General features: G+C 38.9%; 1 long non-coding RNA gene across 1 annotated transcript; it reads right to left on the minus strand.

The window, feature by feature from the left end:
* Positions 1-1,579: 1,579 nt before the first annotated feature.
* LOC122994650 lies at positions 1,580-21,249 on the minus strand. Its single transcript, XR_006406643.1, has 3 exons — positions 21,059-21,249; positions 19,244-19,249; positions 1,580-1,590 (listed from the first exon to the last, which is right to left on the minus strand). It is a non-coding gene; the product is annotated as an uncharacterized LOC122994650 (long non-coding RNA).
* Positions 21,250-24,036: the final 2,787 nt, after the last annotated feature.

The following is a 24,036-nucleotide window of genomic DNA, read 5'->3' on the forward strand; positions in this document are numbered from 1 at the left end:
GCTGCCATGCCAGAGCCATCAAATGCAGTAGTATGGGGTTTTTCTGAAATGTAATTAAAGAACTTTAATCCAGTATTCTGATTCTTGTATCAGAATTTAGTCAATGGTTTGGCCACTTTAGCTAGTTGAAAGTGATAAGCTCCAAAAGAAACAAAACAATCTTGTCCAACATGACCCCCATTACAATTCCAATTTATTTTACCACCCACAGTCTAAATCTAATTGAACCTATTGACCAGGCAGATAGAAAAGACTGGTAAACAAAACAAGATGTTGTACACTTCCCCCATTAAATAGAGAGTCCATTGAAAATCAACAACTTATTGATGGGAACATGCTACATGTTGCCAAACAATCGGCTTAAAGGAATTAAACTTGAATTGCTTGCTGTTTTTTTTTTTTCTTGTTGAATGCATCTTTAAGTCAGTGGCTTAATGGAAACAGACTTCCTTTTCACCGAGGATCATGGAGAAATTACGAATCCTGCAGCCTATAATATCACCATAACCAAGTACATGGTAGCCCCAGATAGTCTAATGTAGGAAGAAATCCCATGCTGCTGGTATTCCTCCCTGTCCTTATAATTTGAATACAAAACCCATCAGCTTAGCTCGGCATGCAAGACAGTGTTCTTTGTTGTGGGCGATTGCTGCCATGCTTGGGACTGATACGGTTGTGGGCTTTTTATTTTACCCGGCACTCCAGTGGGTCCGTTGTGATTCAACAGTCATTATCAATGCCCAACACATGTCAGCCTGCCTCTAACTGTCCTAGTAGCACACTGACCACAACAGGGAACCAAACACACTAATCCATTGTGGTCTCAAAATGGATCCTGAACAATTGCTTGGCATTTGCGGCACTCACGTGTTTTTTTATTTTTTCTTTTAGTTTATTTGTCAGGGACAATGCAAAAAACACTGTAACAGGTTACAATAACATGATACTGATGTGTTGCATATAGGATTTCTAACCAAGACTAATTTGCGACCCCTGTCTATGGTTAAGATTTTCTACTTAAAAATGGTCATAATATATCACCATTAACATTAATACATTACTTAAATTGAGCACATAATAGTGACATTCTCATACATGTCACACGATCATACTAAAATTACATTATTTACAGTCATTTTATTTGTGTTGCGCAACTGTATGTGTGTTTGTTCCCTGATTCATATACACGCAATACGTCTATATGCGCATAATGTTTACAGGCGTGTGTGTGTCCGTGTGCATGCATGCACATAGTCTTTATGTGTATGTATATGTCTATGTGTGTCTGTTCCTCTATCTGTGTGTACATGTCCATGTGCATGTGTGCGTGCACAAGTGCATGAGGGGTGATCAGTGATTGAAGGTTCGGTTTTGTTTCAGTTTTTTGTTTCACCTTTTCATTAAACGTTTTCAGAGCAGTGTGTGTTTTTATTTCTGTTAGTAGGGTATTTCAAAAGTGTATCCCTTTTACTGAAACAGATGACTGACAGACAGTTGTTTTGCACTGTGCCACCCTGCAGTTGCCATTTGCTGACCTCCTAGTGACGATTCTATTGGTTTTTGTTCTTCTGACATATGGACAAAGTACAGCTAGGGAGAAATTGTTCACACATTTAAAAATCAATTTGATTAAAAGAAAACTTGATAAAGCTGTCATAACTGAGCAACCTGTACTTTTTCAGAATTATACAGTGGTGCCATTTTATTTGTTTTTGATCCATTATTTTCAGTGCTTGTTTGTATAGTGATGTAACAGGTTTGACAGTTGACTGTGAAGCCTGTTTCCAGGTTGCTAAGAGTATGTCTTATTCTGTGCAATGAAATAACAATGAGGACACCATATTTATCCTCTTCTGAATGCAGGACGGATTCATCTGATAAGCCTCTCAACATTTCAACAGGAAGCACACTACACTGCACAAGAAAATTAAACATACATGTAACATTAGTCAGGACACACACATGTCAAATCACTCCATAATGCAACACCAAAGGGACTTCCATTATATGAGGGCTCTACATATTAATGCATAGATAGCGCTGCCCTTCACAATCCATTTGCCCTGTTCCTCTCTTCCCGTTTACACATTAGAGAGGGTGTCAAAACTGAGCCGATCACTACACAAGGAAATCAAGCCATCTGACGCAGCGATCAATGGCCGCCTTGACTGATGGGTCTCCTATCTAGATGAACGGCCCCCTGGAGGGATGCTTGCTCTGCCTCGCCGCTGTTACAGAGACAGGGGGATGCGACAGCACTGATTGTCAAGGTCACCTCGCGGCCACAGAGATGATGCGATGCATCAGACCAACTCTTGTACAGCAAGATCTGACCACAGATTGAAGGGTACGTGAAATAAAAGAGGCAAACACCCCCGTTCGCTTTTACACATGTTGATATTTTGTGACTGTAAAGCCATTCAAGGCTACACTGCAACACATGATGACTGTGGTTCATTAAAAGAGACCCATGAGAGATAAAATGCCCTCGTGGTTTCTTGAAGACCCACTCGAAGCCTTCAGGGACAGACTGCTCATTGTGATGCCCTCCGGCAGCAGCCAGCTGTCCCTCATTCTGGAAATGCAGAAGATATGTGGAAACTTTGACATTGAATACAGCCTGAAGATGTTTGGATGGCACACTGATAATACTAGTCATCTGTAGAACCATAACTGAAAGGTCACATGGAACGATTCAGAGCCAAGTGAAGTCTGCACATGGTATATAATGTGCTGATAAGTGCACCATACATGTATGCACACAGGAACATTCAAGAAGAAGAATAGGCAGCAGATAATCAGATACAGTATCTATACATTTGTGTTGTTTATTTCAAAATGTGTTTGTGGTTAGGGATCATTTAGACCTGCTAGCTTCATGGCTATATGGCAGTGCAGTCAGTTCATTGGTCGTTCCACCACTGAAAACAACTATTGGATGGATTGACATGAAAATTTGTACTTTATTTCCTCCAATGCCAACTTAACTTTTTTTTTTTTGTGAAACGTCTCCACAATTGTGGATGGATTGCTGTGTTTTTTTTAGTTTTTTTTTTTTTTTTAGATATTTATGGTGCCCATGGATTAATCCTAATGACTTTCTTGATACTCTGAATTTAACTTATGCAGTGCAATATTCTAAAACCTATTAAGTAGATTGACACAAAATCTTATTCATGGTTCTCACAGGATGAATTGTAATATCCTTTAGCATTTCATATAGCTCCACCATCTGGTCAAAGTTTTACCTGCAAAATGAATGATGTTCCCATTAGCCTCAATTATACTTTGTATACTTTGTATTGTAAATATTATCATGCTAACATGCTAAACTAAGATGGAGAATAAGTTAAACATTAGCATGTTAGCATGCTGATTTGAGAATTTAGCTCATATGACTGTTGTGATGGAATACAGACTCATAGAGTAGCAACATGGCTGTAGACTCTTAAGTCTTTTTAACACAAGCATTGAGCAAGAAAAAAGTGTTCAACTAATCTCTGAGGTTTCTAGTCGTCACCTCCTCTTGGAATCCACAAACAAATCTTCCAAACCAGGACAGAAATCTTCAAAAATGCTGAGTGTTCTTGCCTTGATCTAACTGCATGACTGAGAAGAGGAGTGTTAACTGGGTGGAGAAGTAAGCGCAAACTGTTTGAAGAGTTATGGTTTGGGACTCCCTCTGTTCAGCTTGGTACATCTGCTGCTTAGTAATTGACACGACATGAATTATACCTTATAGGATTTCTACAAGTTCAAAGCAGCCACCTTGGTACAAAAACAGGCCCTGTTACAAATGCACGTTGACACTACAAACATCTCTGCGCTCCTTCTCCGCAGCATTTACAGTGATGTGAGTGGCTCTTCACAGGTGCATGTCCTGGTGCTGCCGACCATGTTCTTTGTTTCTCCTTCCCCTTTCATTCTCCATCGAGAATAAATACAATTATCTTATAATGGGATCCCCTTTGATAAAAAGCAGTCTTCTGTCATTCTGTTGGAGGTGCCAGAGTGTTGGATGGTGAGAAACTCCAGGTTAAGTACTTTCTTTTATCACTGCTCCTTTTTATATGCAAATCACCCAGCCCGCCCATCTATTTACTGTTGCAGGTATTCAGACAGGGCCTCAAACCGTGCCAGCCACAGACCGAAGCCTGCCATCCGGCGCCAGCATGGGACTTGAAATAGATTTGATTAGGATTCAAAAATACGCCTTTGATCTCACGTTTGTTAGACAAATGCAGCCACATGACAATATGCTTGAGAGGATGGAATGATTCTGCTGGCGTTTACAAAATAATGGACAATCTAATTGTACTGTAATGCAGGGTGTGCGCGGTTATTAATTTGTGAGGTGCAGTGAGCCAGAAACTGGGTTCATTTGCATGCAGTTCTGACAAGTTGAGAGAAAGGCGGTGGTTTGGCTTCAAACAAATATGCTGTTGCCTATAGATAATCAGCACTGTGTTGCTGTGTGGCACAAACTCACTACCTGCTGTCAGGATGAATAGATGTCGCAGGGCAACAGTGTGAGATTGAACTGTAACTTGGGAGAGAAAATATTGAACTGGGATTCGAATTGAGTGAACTGTGACTTTGGGGAGGGAGTATTGAATTGGGACTTGAACTTGAATTATACTGGGGAGGGGTGTGTTTTCCTTGGCTGTGCTTTTGTCCACAGGTGTGGTGAAGCCAGCAATCAAAGTTCCCCTCTGGAGAGGCAGAGGTGACAAGGGAGGTAGGCAGACGCTGTGTGAGAGGCTGAAAGGTACTGACTGCTCTGTAGACGATGATGCATCTCAAGATCGAACTGCTGCTGTACCGAACCCCGGCTGGCTGGCTTGAAACATTGCTATTTCGCCGTGTAAGGGGACAGTTCTTCCAAGACCCACATTTACGAATGAGTGAGTTGAAATTGACATTAAGCTGTCTTCTGTTTGACTTGACTGACGGTGGTCCCCTCACAAGTGGCAGGAACTTGGGCAGACTTCTGGACAATGCTGATATTTTGCTGCCCTCCTGGCCGTGCCACGCAATGCTTTGCCCCGGCTCTATTCAGGCAATCGGAAACTGGCGCTCAGACAGGCACTGGGGGTGACATACAAAGACTTTAGTGAGGCAATTGTTCTTATCTTTGCTTATTTAAATGTCATTTTATCGTTTATAGTAAGCCACTGACTGTGAGAAGGTAGTCTATTATTTATTCTAGGGAATTAGGCTGATTTGTGGACTTGGGGAGAGGGGGGTTGGAGGAGTGTGGGAGATACCGTTAAATATTTCCTAGTGCCACGGCAGCAGATGTTTTGCATGCATGTGTGTAGTGGGATTTATGATCACCCGTGTGTTGTTTGATGCATTGATTTTGCTACACAAGTAGTCTTGAATGATTTTGCCTCATCATTGTGTTGATATATTATGCTCCTGGTATCTATGGTAACTATTTATTCTATACAACACCCCCACCACCACCCTTTTAGTTGGGGAGCCATGCTAGATAATAGTAACCTTCCCTCAGACTGACTTTATTGTTCGTGAGCCTGGAATTTATTATTTTCTTTTTTGCTATTACTTGTAATAAAGTGTTACATTATTGTATTCGCCTCTGTGGTCTATTGGGGATTGGAAAGAAGCTATCTGTTGTTGACATAGACTGTCATTTGGTAAATATGAAATACAGAGCAGGGATTTTCAATAATTACATTTACTATTACATACTAGGATGCTCATTGCTGACTACACTTCTGTAAATTCACAGTGCTGGAACTGATTGTCTTTTCAACTAAAAGAAAGTCTTGCTTTCAGCTGGAGTCACTGAAATTGAGGCGGGGATGCTGTCAAAACTGAACACAGACAGACCGATACACAAAAGTGTAATCATTCCAGCAATCTCACTGCTTCCATTACAATCTTTAAATGTGACACGTGTATTTTTTCAGTCACTTTCAAAAGCATGCACCAGAAATGAGCCCTTGTCATTTTAAATGTTGAGTCAAACACCCAAAAGACCTCAATGACCCAGATCAAGATCAAGCTCAACATGCATTATTTAAACCATGTGGAATGTGTGTGATTTGAGAGTTAACCCACTTCTAAAAATACAATATGATGTGGACTGTAATCCAACAGTGTGTACTGTATAGCATTTTATAGCTGCAGATTTTGATTTCAAGGATGATTATATGCTTGCACTGTACTGAGCTCTTTTATCTTTCATTTAAACAAGGCAATCCACAGTGATTGGACCAAATAACCCACTCCAAATTCATTATTAACCACATTACACACTATTCTCTGATAAGCCATAATACTGCTTGCATGGGCACAGCTGGAAGGCCTGCACAAAGGTTTTAACATGGTTAACTCCATGCTAGTTGTAATTTGCAGTCTATTAAAAGAAGTCTTCTACATAGGTAAACATGTTGAGATTAGAAGCAGCTGGCCAACTCACATAATTAAATTGTTGTCGAAGCACAATGACAGTCAATGCTCCTTTTTCCATTCTCAATCATGGATAAACAAGAGCTTATTTTCGCTCTTTTGGGCGTGGGCTCAGACTGACTCGAAAAGCTCCCCCTTACTTTACTATAAGCTTTTTCAGGCAGTAATTGATGCTTAGGCTTTGGAAAAGACTGTGGATTTCCCTGGATTAGAGTGTGAGGGCCAAGGCTATTCCATCCTCTGCAACTGGATTAAATCACTTGATTGGTGAGGAAGCTAAAGAGACGGATGTGGCGGATGGCGAAGATATAACGTGCTTGCTCTGCATTCAAGGTGAAAGGTTAAACGTCCTGCCCAGAAGGGCTTCAAACCATTTAGCCTTGACCGTGCAGGTCAGAGGATGGCAGTCATAAATCACACGCCAATGAACTACAGTCAAAGTGCAGCATCAGGCCACTTCACATCCCATTTTCACTGACAGGTGGAAAAGCTCCTTCTATCTTTATTTTTTTTTCTCCAAAAGGTAATATTTCTACAAGACGAAAATGGGCACATACAGTAGGCATGTCATCCAACACAAATATACACACAAAATATCCTCAAATACACCCGAGCCTCTCATTTCTTAACTGTTCTCACACAACATTGACTTGTTTCTTCCACATCAGTTCATGAATTAGGCTCGAGGCTTTGAATAGCTTTGGTGCAAAAGTGGAGCCTGCTTCAAATCCCATTTCATGATTTATGCATTGGATCCTTTAAAGGTCTAATCCGGAGTTGGTTTACAGCGCCATTTCCACCCATGGTCTACATATATTTTCTGGCCCATGCAAAAGTGTTAATTGTCTGAGATGTGATCAGTTTAATCAAAGAGTGATTTTCTGTGCTCAGACTATTTCATTTAAACAATTTATAGGGGCCTGATGAGGTAAAACTATACAGTATTTCAACAGAAAAAAAGAGTCTGAAAAGTAAGGATACTTTTGTGCAGCAGAATTGTGCAGCAAGTTTTTTCTTGTTTCAAACCCAGGAAATCAGCTTGTGACCCCTTCAATTAATTTTGTGACCCCTTGTGCGGGTTCTGACCCCCAGGATGGGAACCACTGCTCTACTACATGAGCCGCATTTTAAATGTGGACCATGTGGAGTCAGTACTGGACACTAATCATGGACTGGGCCTTTAAAAACTTGATACATCTTCTACGTTTTAAGTTTGTTTTTTAGAAGAATATCTTAAACTAAATATCTAAAAACCTTTCAAGATTTCAATGAAATTTGGTGAAAAGTTAAGACATGGTCCATTAAGATACAAGTGATTAAAGTAGTTTTTGGTGCAACATTTCTTTTGAGATTTTTGCATAAATGTAGCAATTTTCTCATATGGTACTACATTTTAATAAATGGAAATAATGTAACAAATGTATCACAATGTGTATTTTCATCCAGATTTACAATATCTAAAGATTTTCTACGATTAAAATAATAAACAAGATCTTTTACAGATTGGCAGAAGTTGTCCTCTAGTTGATGCAAATAATTTCAAATATATCATGGTACTATATATATTTTATATCAATATTATATGAGTTTTGTTGTTGTTTGTTTTTGCACCATCATGTTTTGCAGTTGAATAATTTCAGAATCATGCTGCTGTCTGCCCCATTCACACACTACATGAACAATTACCCTTTTCGACAGCAAATGCGCACCACCATTGACCCTCTGTCTTTGCTGTAATATTGTTCATCTGTCATAAGTTAAGGAGACACACTGTAGCAGAAATGCCAGTGAAAACCTGACAGTAAACTCCCACGACACCTCTGAGAGCCATTTTAACATCCAGAGTTACAGCAAAAGGAAGTGATCACACGGCCTTGTTTTGGCAGTTCTTATGCAGTCATTGTCTCGGGGGTGATAAACGGCATCCATCACAGCCACAGCCAACCACATCCCAAACTAATTACTGGACTGGCAGGCCCCGTATTCACTGTGGGCCCACATGCCCAGTTCTCTATCTACTCCTCATTCATGAAACGGCCATTACCACAAAGCCCTCGCAGTCAGGTGAAAGAGGAATGATGTAGTGTGATATTTTCTCTGTAAAAGAGGAAACATGGTGCAAATTCTCTCCATGTTTAGAGTCAAACATTTCTTTTTTCTATCTTGTTAGCACCTGAGGGAGAGTTAGATATGATACAGGGTCCAGCTTGCAAGCCATTATTGCCTGTTTATGCCTCACAGAGCCAATATTAGGTGGAAATCTTCAAAGGGGCTCACTGTGCCACCACTTAGATAGATAATATGTTCCACTATAAAAGGGTCTTTCATTGACATTTAAATACCATTCCATCCCCATCATTCAGCACAATGCCAAGGAAATGTGTTTCTTTAATGCCACCATTTCCACTGCTTCTAGTTTTCAACCATGCCAAAATATTAGTATTAAAGCCCATACTCATGGAGTATATAACCGCTCCTTTTCCTCTTCATTTCTTGTTGAGTCAGAAGGACTGGAAGAAAGTCACATTTAACTTTATCTTCCATGGTCAATCTATTTAACACTGTAAGCAGACTGAAATGGTTGGAGTGAAAGTGTCTGGGGAAATATCAGGGGCTGGGAAGACGTCCAATGATGCTGTGATTTATGGTTTCATTACTGCATCTACTAGGAAAGATCCCTGTGTGAATCTCTGCACTGAACATCTCTGTGCGTCATTCTGCCGATTAACATCACTCACACAAGAAAACACTTGTGGGCCCACTGTAGCAGAGAGGAATATATGCCACCCTAATTCCTGAGTTACTTAATCTTACTCTTATACCGGACCTTGTAGACATAGTCAACTAATTAAAAATTCTTATTAAATTATGCAGACAAATGATGATGTAACGATTATATTACAATAGCAAACAATGTCTGCTCAGCCCAGTTAGCTTGTCAAGGTTCCACTATATCATACAGTCATTCAAAGTCAAAAGAGGAAAGGAAGAAGAATATGCTAACTCCACTGGAGAAAGCCATATCTGACAGATTGCATTTTTCTACCCATAAAACATTCATGCAATGAATCACTTAAGATATCGAAATACGGGGGAGCTGGCTGGCTGCACAGAATAGAATTCTATTTCATTTCTCTGAAAACACACTGTCATATAACTTACTTTTGGAAATGAAAGGAGTGAAGAAGAATGCATAATGCATCTGAAATGGGCTGAACAGGGAGGATACATATCATAGGTATTCATGCAGAGCTATTAGTTTCTTATTGAACTATGTATCAAAGTGCTTTCTTCAAAAGGCCAACAGATAGTGCTATCATTCTGATACTGATACTATCATTCTCATACTGACCTATAATTTGGACATCTCGTCTAGACGGTGTCCTGGAATAACCAAAAGTTTCCAAATACCTGACAAAATATTTCACTTGGAAATTATACTTTGCTTTCTCTGAGTCTTTGTGTTCTGCATTTTAAGTTATGATCTAAATGTTTCTACAGCCTAAAGTGTAGCTTTGTTTTATTATTCTATATCCATTTCAGTTAAATAAAAAGGGTGATTTTTTGAAATTATGCAGGTCAGAAAACAAAGCAGGATAAATGTACAAGTTTGTTTAACACTTTAAATCAAGCTCATATACATAATGGATGATATATTAATTGTTGGTACATTATAACTTAGCATATAGCTGCTATAAACCAACATAATGCATTATTATGTCATTAAGTTTCATATCTCTCATATCAACTGTCATAAGGCGTTACGCATATGGTTTGATATAAGCTGCATGTCTTTTTGTTTTAAAAGGCCATATATGATGGAAACACATTATGTTAACCCCTCTTGTGTTTATGAGCTGCATATAAACACTTGGTTTATACATTTATAAATGAGACACTATAATGCAATTATAAAGATACCTTTAGCTGTTTGTTAATTTATTTGTCAACAGTTATAACTCTATTGAGCATATGTAATCAGAGCATCAATAAAAAGTTAATGAATGCTTCACAACACAGTGCAACATATGATACAAGTCATTTATTAATTGTTTATACACACAAATAATTTAATAATTGTGTATACACAATGGTGACATACATTAACACTTAAAATGTACTTATATCTACTTACAAGTACATTATAGTGTACTATAAATATTTTTAAATTGGTTGTATGCTGCTTTTTAATGGTAAATATGCAGGTTTAAAACACTTGTGTTGTATTATTAACAAGTTTATATGAAAGTCTACCAGTTGCTATGAACATAATGGTGCTTTCTGTCACTACAATGGACAGAGTGTGGTTATAGTTTCCTTCAGGTGAACTACCAGTGTACTGATATCCAGTGGATATTCTGTGAGGCTCTGATAGAGGCAACATATGACCATCAAACTGTTTGTCAGCGCAGGCTGACCCTGACACCTTGAGCCCAGGTTCAAAACCCTGAAAGATCATGATGGAAAGTGGAAATGTAGCTGTACAGAGGAAACTGAACGAAAGCCTTGCTGACAAGAACATCTCTTATTAACTGAGTGGAAATGCAGCACCGGCTCAGCAGAGTCACAACCTCTCTCCACCACCATTAAAACACCAGTTGAGATTCAGAGACTAACAGAATCTTTGTCAAGGATTACTGAAGCTGTTCTGCTCCCCCATTTAGTAAGAACCAAGAATACCAGAGAAAACATTTCATTTGAGGCAAATAACAGCCATTTATAATTACACAAATCTTATATACATGATAACACTGTACACCACAAGGTGTTCTAATGGCAGAAGAAAACAATGTCATGAGCAGTGAAACTATCACACAGAATTACATTTAAGGTGCTGTGTTGTCTAGTTTTAAAGGGGACATATCATGCTTTTTATGATTTTCTCTTATTTTTATACTTATTTTTATTTTAAGTTCCAAAACTTGAGGTGAATGTATGTAAAAATGATCCTCTATGCAAATTTGCAAAGTTTACAAAGTTACCAAAGCTACCTCCTCATGATGACGTCAGATTATTTGCATGCATCATTTTTTTTCCCACCTGCATTCTGCAAAGACCTGCCTTTATTGCAGAAATGTATGGATGTATTTGAGAAGTTTCCATTTCAAGTAAAGAATAAGAAAATGAAGTGGAAACCTACTACTGCTGTTTGTTTATGTAGCCTCCAGAACCACTGGGAGCTAACCAGTCAGAGCAGATTGGGCTCATTAGGAGTGGTGTCTTAAAGAGACAGGAGCTAAAATGGCCTGTCTCAGACAGAGGCTGAACTGAGGGGCTGCATAAAGAGCCAGTATAAGATAAATGAGTAGTCTGTAAATCATGCAGAAATATTCCAGTAGAGCCCCAGAATATAAATATAAACCTGGAAATGTGCATGATTGGTCCCCTTTAAAGTACACCTGCCAACTAATCAGACACCAATATTTTCAGTGGCCATAAAAAGCTGTTATAACTACCTATTAACATCTTATAAATATGAATATATCGCCACTTTACTGATAGCAGACAATGAGCTGTCATAAAGGCATTATGGGAGGCTATAACCCAGCTCTTATGTTTAGAGCCAAACTAACAATCTAATTTATTTTTTTACATAAACAAACATTTTCAGTGAGGATCCCTTAAATGTAGTTATTAAAGACTTGTGACTCTGATATGTACATAAGTGACACTGTTTCTACGTTACCTTAAACATATTTTTGGCATTTCTGTGATGCTATTTTCTTGTTATTTTTCAGTAGACATACAGTATACATATGTTGATGATGATATATATCTGGTAAGCTAAAATATATAAAATATCAGCCTGGTTGTGCTCTATAAACACCATACTCTATGTTCATAACACCTTATAACCTTTCAGTCATATTGGTAGAAATGTATAGTACTATAAGCAGTTTTGATAACTGACCCATAAATAAATCATACTGTACATGTAATATGTATGAGATAATGATGATCATTATGATCATAATCATTATGACAACAACTCTTACAACACATTAGCGTATGTTATACATTATGCAGGTGTTGCATTAGAGATATAAGCTTCATAGAAAGTGATGCTGTTTTGTATGAAGATCTGAATCACAAGCCAGACAAGTTTCACACTGTGATCAGCTTGTCTGGCTTGGAAAGCAATTGGTGCCATACTGTATAATGGCCAGTCAATTTTTGCTAATGGCTACAGTGATGTTCAAATGATAAGAAATTGAGCAGGTCTAAGCTTTTTTTACATCTGTCAAAGTCTCCACAAGGACACTTTTTCTTGCAATAAGTCATCATTCTTTCAATATGAGCAAATCCTTTGACACAAGGTTATGTTGGTTTCCCACCCCCCTCCTCATTTAGCCCAGAGCAATGGATCCCACAGACACTGAGGACATGTGTATGCATGCTTCACAGTGACAGCTCCATCTGGACATACCACACGGACCTTCTAATGATCACAGAGCTGGATTCCCTCTCAAAGACCCAGTGCTCCTTTATTGAACAGTGACCAGAGTCAACTTTGCTATGCCTTTAATCATGATTTTCTCCTTTTCTCTTGAAACATAAATTTATCATCTTTAACCGTTAGGACAAGTAATGTTCAATCCACAGTACATACTGTACCTTGGGAAATTTAACATTTGATCTTCATCTCTGTGAAATGTACACAACATGGTATTTTTTTTTCTCCTATGTGTGTGTGTGTGTGTGTGTGTGTGTGTGTGTGTGTAGGTGATGGCTGTGGGATTTGATTGAGATATGCGACAGTAGAACTGGTTATGGTGGACCATTATATGAGTGTCCTTGGGCTCCCGGGCTCCTTTCATCACTCTTGGGTGGCTGGCTGTCCCTGGCGGAGGGAGCGGTGCAGGTCCCTGCTTGGTTTCCATTATTTATGACTCTGTCAATCTGACATCAGGTCGCTCCACCTGTGCTATTCAGCCCACTCAAGTGGATGTCAGTGGGATGTGCAACAAAAGATAACAACAGCTGCTGACAGACAAACACTGGGTTGCCTCACTTTGCTTTGACTTCTAGGATGGGAGAGACCCAAGTGATTGCAAACATGGCATGATCTTTCCAGTCTAATGAAATGTGGAAGCTATGTTTTACCATTGGCTTTTACCCAACTCCAGGAAGCCTTATGTGGACTAAAATGATCCAAACAGGCTAGGACCAAGAGGATAATGTGAGTATTGGATAGTGATCTGGCAGGTCTGAGGCCTTTGGCAGGTGCAGGCCTCAGTGTGAGTGATGGCTCTGACCTGCCCATCCATCAGTCAGAATGTCACAAGCCAAGAGCTCTTTCCAACCCTGACCTGGAAGGAGGGAGTTCCTGTTCCCCCCTCTACAATCGGCTGCATGAGATTCAAATCTCCATACCACAGGGGAGAGAAGACAGCCCTGCTGAGCTGAGAGAATAGGTGTCCCTGCTGGATTCTAATTTGAGATTCTTCCAGTAGCTGTGGATGAAGGATGCTCTCACAACTGAGAGCACATCTTGTATAAAGGATGACACAGACAGGTAATTTGACAAGCACAATGCAAACAAAAGTGACACTGTAAGTTCAGTTAATATACTCATGTTATAAATGTCTCCTGTGAAAACAACTTTGTAATGTTGATGCATTTATTTACAAGATGAATCATACCACCATCAGCTCAGAGGGTTCAGTAAAATTACATCTGCACAAGTCAAGACACAGTAGGCTGCATGCAAATGAAACAAGGAGTATTAATCAATACTGTATTTCTCCCCACTAAGTGAAGCGTTAACCATTGCACTATTTCAGGAACACGGCATTTGAATAAATATTTGATTAAGCAGGAACAGAATACATGCATGTTTGACAAGAAAAATCCATCACAATTTTTGGTTAATGTAAATGGCATTTACTCTGCTATTAATGAGGGAGGCGTTTGCTGTCTGTGGCGCCAGCGGAGCAACTTACAACCGAGAAACACATCGACACATTGTTTTTGATGTTTGTGTGCCACGCCTGTTGATATGAAAATGTGAGAGGAAGAACAACAGGAAGTGAGTGAGTGTTTGGAAAGAGTGATGGGTAAAGGGAAACAAGGACTACAATGAACTGCCTTGCTATCAATATGCTGTCAATTAATGTGATAATATTCTATCTATCTATCCTCTCAGCATTCCATTCATTTTTTTATATGTTAAGTAAGTGCATTTAACAGTGGAAACACTTTATACTGTGCAATGCAATACAGACTGAATACTGAAAAGCACAAATTACTGTCACTTAATGTGTAAATAATCCCCGCAGGAGAAAACCTAAAGAAAAGCAGATAGTATGACATCTGGTATGGAGATGCAGCATAAACTAAATAAAATACATACACAAAATCCTGCCATAGTTTCAAAAGCTCTTTGAGTCAGTTTAATTCATATTAAAATGAAAAAGTCATGTTTAAACGCCTGTCAGACATTTGTTATTTATGTTATAATTCATTCATAATGTATGAGGTGATGAAAACGAAAATGTCAGGCTGAGACACAAACCGCTGTGTAAAAAAGGTAATACAGCTCTTAGTGAAACATGGAGTCATTTGTATGAATATAACTATGTGTGTGTGTGTGCGCGTGTGTGCGCATATGTCACAACACTGATAAAAATCTTTTATCTACAAGAAAACTTCACGGTTTTTATGTACATTCTGTCATCTAAAACTTGTGAGTAAATGCCTTAAATGAGTGTTGCTATGTAGTGAGAATGTGATTTCAAAGCATAGCATACTGCAGGAGGTGAATGCACCACTGTCTCCCTTTAACACTTAGATGTTTGTGGTTTGTGCAGAGAATAACAGAGCGTTTCAGGAATCGCATCACATGTACAGACTGTAGAACAACACAGAAACTGAGTCTGATGTAACCCTGAGGGATTTTTTGAAGTCTGGAGTTTAAGTTTAATGCTCACTGCATTTTTGAGCTGCTGAAGCACAGAAAATCAAAAATTGGGCAATTTGGTAGAGCTGGAGTTGACAGGCAAAGACCAGCGATGATAACTGAGTGCTGAAACCTGAGAGACCCGTCAATTAAAGTAAACACACCTCAGAACATGTCTCTTTCTTAAGCCTCAAAATCCTCAAAAAAAATGAAGAATATCAGCCATTTTCACCGTTGCCATTAAGACGTGCATGAAAAAAAGACGAGTTGTTGTGAGTCCCACAACCACAAGATACTTTTGATGACATACTATCTATGTAATGGTCTGTCTTTGATTCCAGCAACTAGCAGCTATTACTGTAAAAAACGGAAATTTCACCATTTGCTTTAGCATAACAAAAAATGTGAAGTAGCCTGGGGACATTATCCACGCAGATATTAAGTTAGTGCATGAAATACTGATGAAGCCCTATAGTAGACTTATTACCTGAGAGGTATAATACAGTGCTCTCAGAAACATTTAAGTCCCTTCATTTCCAAGCCACGATGGGCCAAACACAAAGTAACACTTATGTAACCTGGATTCAGCATTCAGCCATATTCTTCTCACAATGAGTGCGGCTCCGCAGTTAGCTTAATCGGGATTGATGGTACAGCACATTGGGTCTAAATTTAGTGTCCCCAAGAACATTCCTCTCCTTGCCGTTGCTGTGGGGCGAAGCTGAGGTTTTCAGATCCTCTACGGTCACACGCACAGGATGGGAGGCAGTGGAGCTGAAATGCACTCCTATGTCACAGTCTGCCCTCTTCCCCTTCCCCCCATTGCCACATTCTCTTTTTTCTTTTTTCTTTTTTTTTCCTTTTTTTTTTCTCTCCCTCCCTTTATCTCTCCGTGCACTGGGATTTTGTGGATCACTTACTCAGGGAAAACCCCCTGAGGAAACAGGATTCTATGTTCAGAGGTCCAATTTCGAAAATCCACTCTTATGCGGATCAGCTGAAATGTAAAAGGACAAATCAAACTGGATCATTAATACTAGGGACTTAGCAATTTCCAGAGTTTGACACTAAATACATTCACAAAAAGCTGTTAAAACCAACACATTTTTTAAAATGGGTATGTACGGCACAGGTTTAGTAGCAGTCTGGGGAATTATTCTTTGTTTTTTAATTTGCATCTGCACCTCTGTAAACATTGCACAAATAAAAAAAAGACACTGAAAGAACCTTTAGGCAAAACCTTATTATCTTGCCATGATTTGATTTTCTAGCCAGAAACAGTAGCAAAAGCCATCTCATTACAGTACACATTTTACATTTGAAATGTGCCTCTGGCCTATAGACTAACTAGCAGTAGTGGCAGTTGTTCTGTCAATGTAGTGTGGTCAAGGTATCAGCAAACCTTTAAATCAAATACTTAATATACAATAACTGCTGGTCTGTTTTTAAGGGAGAATTTCTGACAATAACAAGTTCTCATTCCTGTAAATGACAAAACAGGTAGACTGTAAGTACATTTCTTAAACTGCAGCAAGTAGGGTATTCATAGTAAATGGACTGCACTTATATAGTGCTTTACAATTTTTGCCTCTCATTCATCCACCCACACACACACACACACACACACACACATTAATGGCGGTAGAGCTGCCATGCAAAGTGCTGGATTGACTATTGCAAGCAACTTGGGGTTCAGTGTCTTGCTCAAGGATACTTGGATACATGGACAGCTGGGGATCGAGCAGTCAAACCACTCTACCTCCTGAGCCACAGTCGCCCTGTATTCACTAGCATTCATTTAAAAATTGGATCAGGAAGGGTCTTGTTGTTGGGTATCAATATATCTACAAAATAGATAATTTGTAATTGCCCCCCAAAATGACATGTATAAGGGTTTTTTTGATCTGATATTGGCAGAATATCATTTGGCAGTGCCTTCCAAGGCTATTCTCTGATCTGACATAGCTATTGGTTATGTTTGATTAGGTTTTGGATTGGTTTAGGTTTAAAAATGACTTAGAGTTAGGGAAAGATCATGGTTTAGGTAAAAATACCTACTTAGTTAAGGTTGGGGAATGACAGCACTCCTGGTTAAAAGAAACAAATGATGACTGTCAGTAGGAAACAGGAAATGTGCAGTGGCCTCCCTTGTCAAAAGTTTTGTTGACCACTCTGACCTCCTCCATCTGTGGACTTTGTGGCTCTTTGCTTCTGAAGGTCAAGAGTCATAATTCCTACGGCCACTAGAGGTCTTGGTAACTTGAATGTAAAGTTGATAATGTTACTGGGCATTAGCTAAAACAGCTAATGCTGTCATTTCTCTTGGGAAGACAATCTCCTATTAAGAGAGTCGATCCGAGCAGACTTGCTGTCAACTTTGATCATCTAGTGCGTCATAATCATTGCAGCATAAAATGATATTTTTTGATGTGCGGAAGTCTAAAATTTGGCACCTTTCAGGGTGTGAAACACAGTCTATAATATCAAAGTTGAAGGCCTAACTCAACCTTACTTTTCACTGCACTATTTAGACGTCAAACAACTTCCTGTTTTGGCACCGAATGCCAGGCTGCTTTAAGCTGTTTAAACAAACATCAGTGCTGTTGTTTTTTACTGGAGAGGACAGCCTCAATATTAAATGTAATTTATTTTCAAGGAAACATCAGGCACAGACAAAGTATCTAAATTCAGTTGGCAAGATAGAGATATGTTGAGAAACAATGAGGTCTGCTTAGTAATAAGCTCTCACAGTGTTCTCTTTCAATAATAAACTGCCTCTTGGAAAATTAAAGCCTGGCACATGTAAAATGGATTTTGTTTTGATCCATATCCTTTGAAATCTACAACAGAGATGCTTAAAAAGTTGATGTAATTTGGCAGTAGTTCCATGAACAGTCTGATCAGCTTTTCACTGTGTTTTAGTTCAATTTATGCAGCATCTTTACATTTTTTTTTTTACATTCACTTGCTCTGAAGAGTGACATCATAAATACTATCTCAACTAGGGTGAGGTATGTCCAAAAACACTTTTTTATGTTCTCCATGGGTCTGTATATTTAATATTAGTTTGGCCCACATAACAGGATTAAAAACTAGTGCATGAATAATAGTGGTTTCTAACTAAAACCATAAAATAAAGACTACAGAAACCCCACTGACTTTTCTGCCTGTGAGGCAGACACATATGTATGTTGACAGAGTAGAGTGAATGTCGGGGATCTACTGAGTCTGCCCAAGAGGAAGTACAGCAGAACAAGCAAGGCCCCCTTAGCCGTCATGGTAACTTGGATCGAGAAGAAATATTAGTAAAGTGCATACATTCATACGCAGTTTAATCCCATCTTATTCCCAGTCCCATTCAGACGTGTCATGGACCTAAGGCAACACAGTATTGCAGAAATATTATCACAGGGAGGATAAAAAAGAACAGGTAGATAAACACATATTCTGAGGTCAAAGATACCCTGTGGAGTATATTTTTTTACTTGGGGGAGAACCTAAGGAAATAAACAACAGAGAATAAAGAAATATCTTGCACATAAAGGCTGAAACTAGTTACACAATGTAACATAGCACAACAGCACAACTCCAAATGAATATGGAGAATATTGACATTTACATTTTTTGTATGGATTGCCGTACACTCGCAGTCCCCAGAGGATAAAACCCACTGACTGCGGTGACTCCTGAACTCTAGTGCCAACATGAGGTTGGCATATGTGGTTTTGAGTGAAATATTTATAACAATAAAACTGACAATAACTACTGGATGGATTGCTATGAAATTTAGTTCAGAGATTCATGTCCTCTGAGGCTGAATTTTAATCACTTCAGTGACCCCCTGATTTTTCATGAATGTCATGATCAGGTCAAAATTTCAAGTTGTCCAATACTCTGGTTTATGACCAAATACTTTCAAAACTAATTCCATTCCCATCAGCCTCAGCTGGTCTATAGCTGTGTCTCAATTCAAGGTCCACATCCTTCAAAGGCTGCATTTGAAGACAGCATGCATCACAGTGGTGTGACCAAGACTGTCCCATTTTGGAGGCTCTTTCAAATGCAGCTGAGAAATGTGGCCTTCTTTTCCCAAATTTGGAGAATCCAACAGATGGATCCTTCGTGGTCCAGTCTATCCCAGAATGCATTTCACACCAACCAGCAGCAGCAACTTTTGAGATTTTGAGCCATGCTAAGCTGTTGTAATTTTTGCTGTAGTACTGTTAATATGTCACTTTATTAAGCTTAGAAAGTAACCATTTAGATTCCCAATATGTGGTCAATTTATCCAAATAATGCAATTTTGTAAATCTGCTTGGGCATTTTTGGAGACATGAGGAGCTGCTGGTTGGGTGAGACCAGCCGCTCTCAGCTGCTGGCAGCCCGACTCCTGAGATGATCAGCCGGTCAACATCTGTCGTCATCCTGGGGAGAACATGATCTGATCTGATGAACTGCTCTGTGCAGCTCTTAGGCTGTAATGTCTCCATAGCATTTTGATATATGATGTAATTCCTTTTGGAAGATAAATGTTGGTCTCACAGATTAAATCTAACAATTGTAGCTGCCACATTAGTTTGTCTGAATGTAATGTGAAGCTTTATGTTTTTACTGGACAGAACAACAGCGCTGCCTCTGGGGCTCTATATGTATAGATATCACCACATTTCAATAAATATGAATTTATTATAATGAACAGATCAGTCTATATTAAATTTTGTTTTATTTTATTAAGCTACTTAACAGTTTGGATTTTTATTATAGCTACATTACAGACTGAATAACATAATTTACTGCATCTCTCTGTCAATGAGGTTATTTCTTTGTGAGAAAAAAAGTGTTAGTGGAGCTTTAAGTAGAGATTATTTTGTCACAGTTCAGTCAGGTAGTTGTGTTGAAGCTGAGCTGGTGCTGTCAGCTGCTGTTCCAATTGCAGAATGACCGTACTGTGTCCTCCCGTCCTCAGAAGCCAGAGCCACTTAAGAGAAATAGAGAGAGAGAGAGGATGAGCTTCTTCATCCTCTCACAAGGGAGACATGAGGTTGCAGAGAGAGGAAAGGAGAGGAGAGCAGAGAGAGAATGGACAGGCTCTTCTCTCTACTTGAGGGATTAGCTGAAAAATAAAGAAATATTGAATAAATGAATTAAAATAAAGCAATTGTTAAATAAATTGTTGATTTAATTTACAGCAGTCTTTACAACTATTTACAACACAAATAAAGTACATAAGAAGTGGAATAACAGGGTGTCTGCAGATCCTTAAAAAGTCTTAAATTCAATGTTATAAATATTAGGCCTTAGAAAATGTGTTTATGCATATTTTGGTTCAGCTGAGCAGGGAGTGCATGGTAATGCTGCTGGACCTGGTTGGGCTGCCACAATAATAAAGCTTATGTCCCGATTGTCGACTGCAGCTGTCAGGGTTGCTAGGCAACAGGAGCGGCGCTTCGTGACGCAAGGGTAAGGGCGGGAACAGCTGGTGACGCAAATAGAAAATCCTCCATAGACCACATCGTCTCATTTAACAACGCTCAGTTTGACCTTCAAGGTCTACGAAGGACAAGCCTTTGTAGACCGCGTCCTTGGAAGGATGCGGCCCCTGAATTGAAACACAGTTATTGTCTTTACAACTAATTAGCATACAGTACTGTGCTTAAGTTTTAGGCACTAGAACTAAAGTAATGCCATGAATAGTTTTTTATTTATCAATAAACTTAATACAAAGAAACTTAAATCAAATCAGTATTTGGTGTGAGCATGCTGTGCATTTAAAACAGCACCAGTTCTCCTCGGGACACTTGCAAGGTACTTCCAAGCATCTTGGAGAATTTGCCACAGTTCTTCTGTGGGTTCAGGCTGTCTCAGTTGTTTCAGTCTCCTCATGTAATCCAAGAGTGAGTCGATGATGTTAAGATCAGGGTTCTGTGGGAGCCATACCATCTGTTGCAGGACTGACCAGCCCAGTTGCCAGAATAAAATGTTTGTATGGCATTGTATGCTTCTACAAACCACGGATACATTTAATCTCTACGTTTCAGTACTTTTAATATGCAGAATATTAACATTTCAACAATATGTATCATCAGGAAAGTGATGTAGTTCAGATGACATCTATATTGGCATGGCAGAAAGTTGCAAAAGCATCAAAGCAGCAGAGACCACTGTTCAAGACTGCTGCTCACTTCCTGTTTCAACCGACAAATCTGGGTATTTTAACCCAAACCATGATCTTTTCATAACCGTAACCAAGTGGTTTTTGTGCCTAAACCTAACCAGACCTTAATCACCGGCTGTGACACCATAAAACATAATTATTCAGCTGATAACTATTTAATGCTATTTAATGCAGCGTTAAATGACATGCGAAAAAAATGCAGATCAATGTATCTGTGGTTTGCAGAATGCCAACATTTTATTCTGGCGACTGTCATGCTGCAGGATAAATGTGGGACCTGATCAGATTATTATTATTAATACTTCTACATCTCATGTTAGCTTTGTCATTGTGAGTACATTACCTAATGTTAGCGTTCATCTCAAAGCACCATTGTCCCTAAGTACATTCTAAGAAAGTCGTTAGCATCGCTGTAGATTAATTATCTTGTTTAAAATATATTAGGTTAAAAAGAGATATGGAGTTTTTGACCACAACAGGTGCTTCAGAATAATGTTTTGATTAGCCAGTCCCTGTGTTGTCTGTAGTGGCTTTTGCATGAGAGACATGATACACATTTTTGCCAAATGCAGAAGGCAGTAATTCATATTGACTGCCAGTAGCGGTAATTCACTGTAATAACATTTTACCAATAGAAAAGGAGAAGACTGCAAGCATGTAAACAAAGCAAGTTTAAAAAAAACAAAAAACAATACACTGAAAATGAGACCGAAAATACATTCAGTAGAGTATTTGTTAAGCCTAAAGGATGTACAGAAGGCACTTTGGCAAGAAATATCAAATGTAAATAAAAAACTGTGTTTGTTTACAATGACAAATCCACAGGGTACCTTTAAAAATAATTAATAAAAAATAAACTTAGAGATCCCTTTGAAAAATGTGACACTCAGAGCAGTATGATTAAAAATAAATCCATACTGTGCTGTGTTTTAAAAATAGTGATATAATCATTATTTGTTTATATCCCTATTTCATTTCGAAAGATAACCAAGAGAGAACAGAAGGTTATTTTGTCTTTAAAAGCAAACCTCACAAATATTTCATACAAAGGTTATTAACCAACCTGAAGTCACTTAAAAACAGGGTGTGTTCGTTTTGGAAATACTCAATCAGGTGAGATTTTTTTTCTCTCCCCAAAAATAGTCAGCACATACACAGTGTAACATTTTGAGATAAATCCTTATAATTATACCATTTTTCAAATTATATTTTGCCACCAATTAGGCTCACCTACCACTCATGAATGCAAATTAAAAACAACTTCTCATTAACCAGTGTAATGATAATTTCTCAGGGGTCATGAGGGCCAACACTCCTGATCTCACGGTGAATATAAATACCAGTGAGGGTGATAGTCAATGATAAATTAATGCATAAATAACTTGATTGCTCATTTCCAGTCTGGAGGCTACATGTCATACTGGCATACGGTATGTCTTTGACAGAAAAAAGCTATTACACACACATATGCTCTCACCCTAACCAACACACACATATACACACACACTCACACAGACCCCTGCTGTTACATCTAGGGATGTTTCTCTACTGATAGGCCAAATAAGCTAGTTTCTATGATGCAGCATCCTGGAGGCTGCTAGTCAAGGTTATTGATCAACAGTCACCTCCATAATTGCATTGCCGTCTATTTAATTTGCTGTTAAGCTCCCCATTAATTACCCTGTTTTCCGTCTGGGCATAGCTATTAATCTCTTAGTCTTTGATCTGTTTAATATGCCTCGTGGTGTAGTCTTGACAACTCCTACAGTTGTCTGAACACATTCGGAAGTCCACTGACTTGTTTTGTTGAGGTCGATGGACTTGAGGAAGACAAATGTATGCAAGCAGAATGCAAAAGGATGTCAGTTCTGTATGTTTGGAGAAAAAGCAAAAGAATACTTCTGATTGAGAGATCTTTTAACTCTGACAGCATATAAAATGCCTCAGAGTTTGTCTGTGAACCGACATTTGCTAAACAAAGGCACAAGACCGTGGAACTCATCTAAAATTGAGATCTTCTTGGAGATGTTTCACACTTGAGGGAGGAGAAAAAGTACAAAAATTAATCTGGTCTCTGTCCAAACTTTCTCTTGCCAAATCTGAAAGCATCTACACATAATTTTGAAAAACTAATCTTGAGTGCCTTATCCACGGTGAAAACTGACTTTCAAACTCAATCTCTTCAGCAATCAATCTTCCCCTGGCAGGGTAAGTCTGTCGAAACTGGGAGCCACGGCTATGAAGAAAGTAACATTTCAATTTCTCTCTTCAACTCTTAGTGGCAGCCAGCATATGTTAGCTGTGGCACTGGATGGAACCATTATGAATGGGCGACAGGGGTGTTTTTCTGAAAGGAAATGGAGGAATGGAATAATTAATCCGAGCTCCCCCTCATATAGGTAGATGAGAAAAGAGAACTGTGGGGGTTGCAGTGGTCATGAGGTTACAAAAGGAGCTTGTGATTGAAATCGGGCTGCTTTATGTTACCTGAAAATAGTAAGGAAATTACTTAAAATGTCTCTGG

Source organism: Thunnus albacares, chromosome 12, assembly GCF_914725855.1.
Source record: "Thunnus albacares chromosome 12, fThuAlb1.1, whole genome shotgun sequence".
Taxonomy (NCBI): domain Eukaryota; kingdom Metazoa; phylum Chordata; class Actinopteri; order Scombriformes; family Scombridae; genus Thunnus; species Thunnus albacares.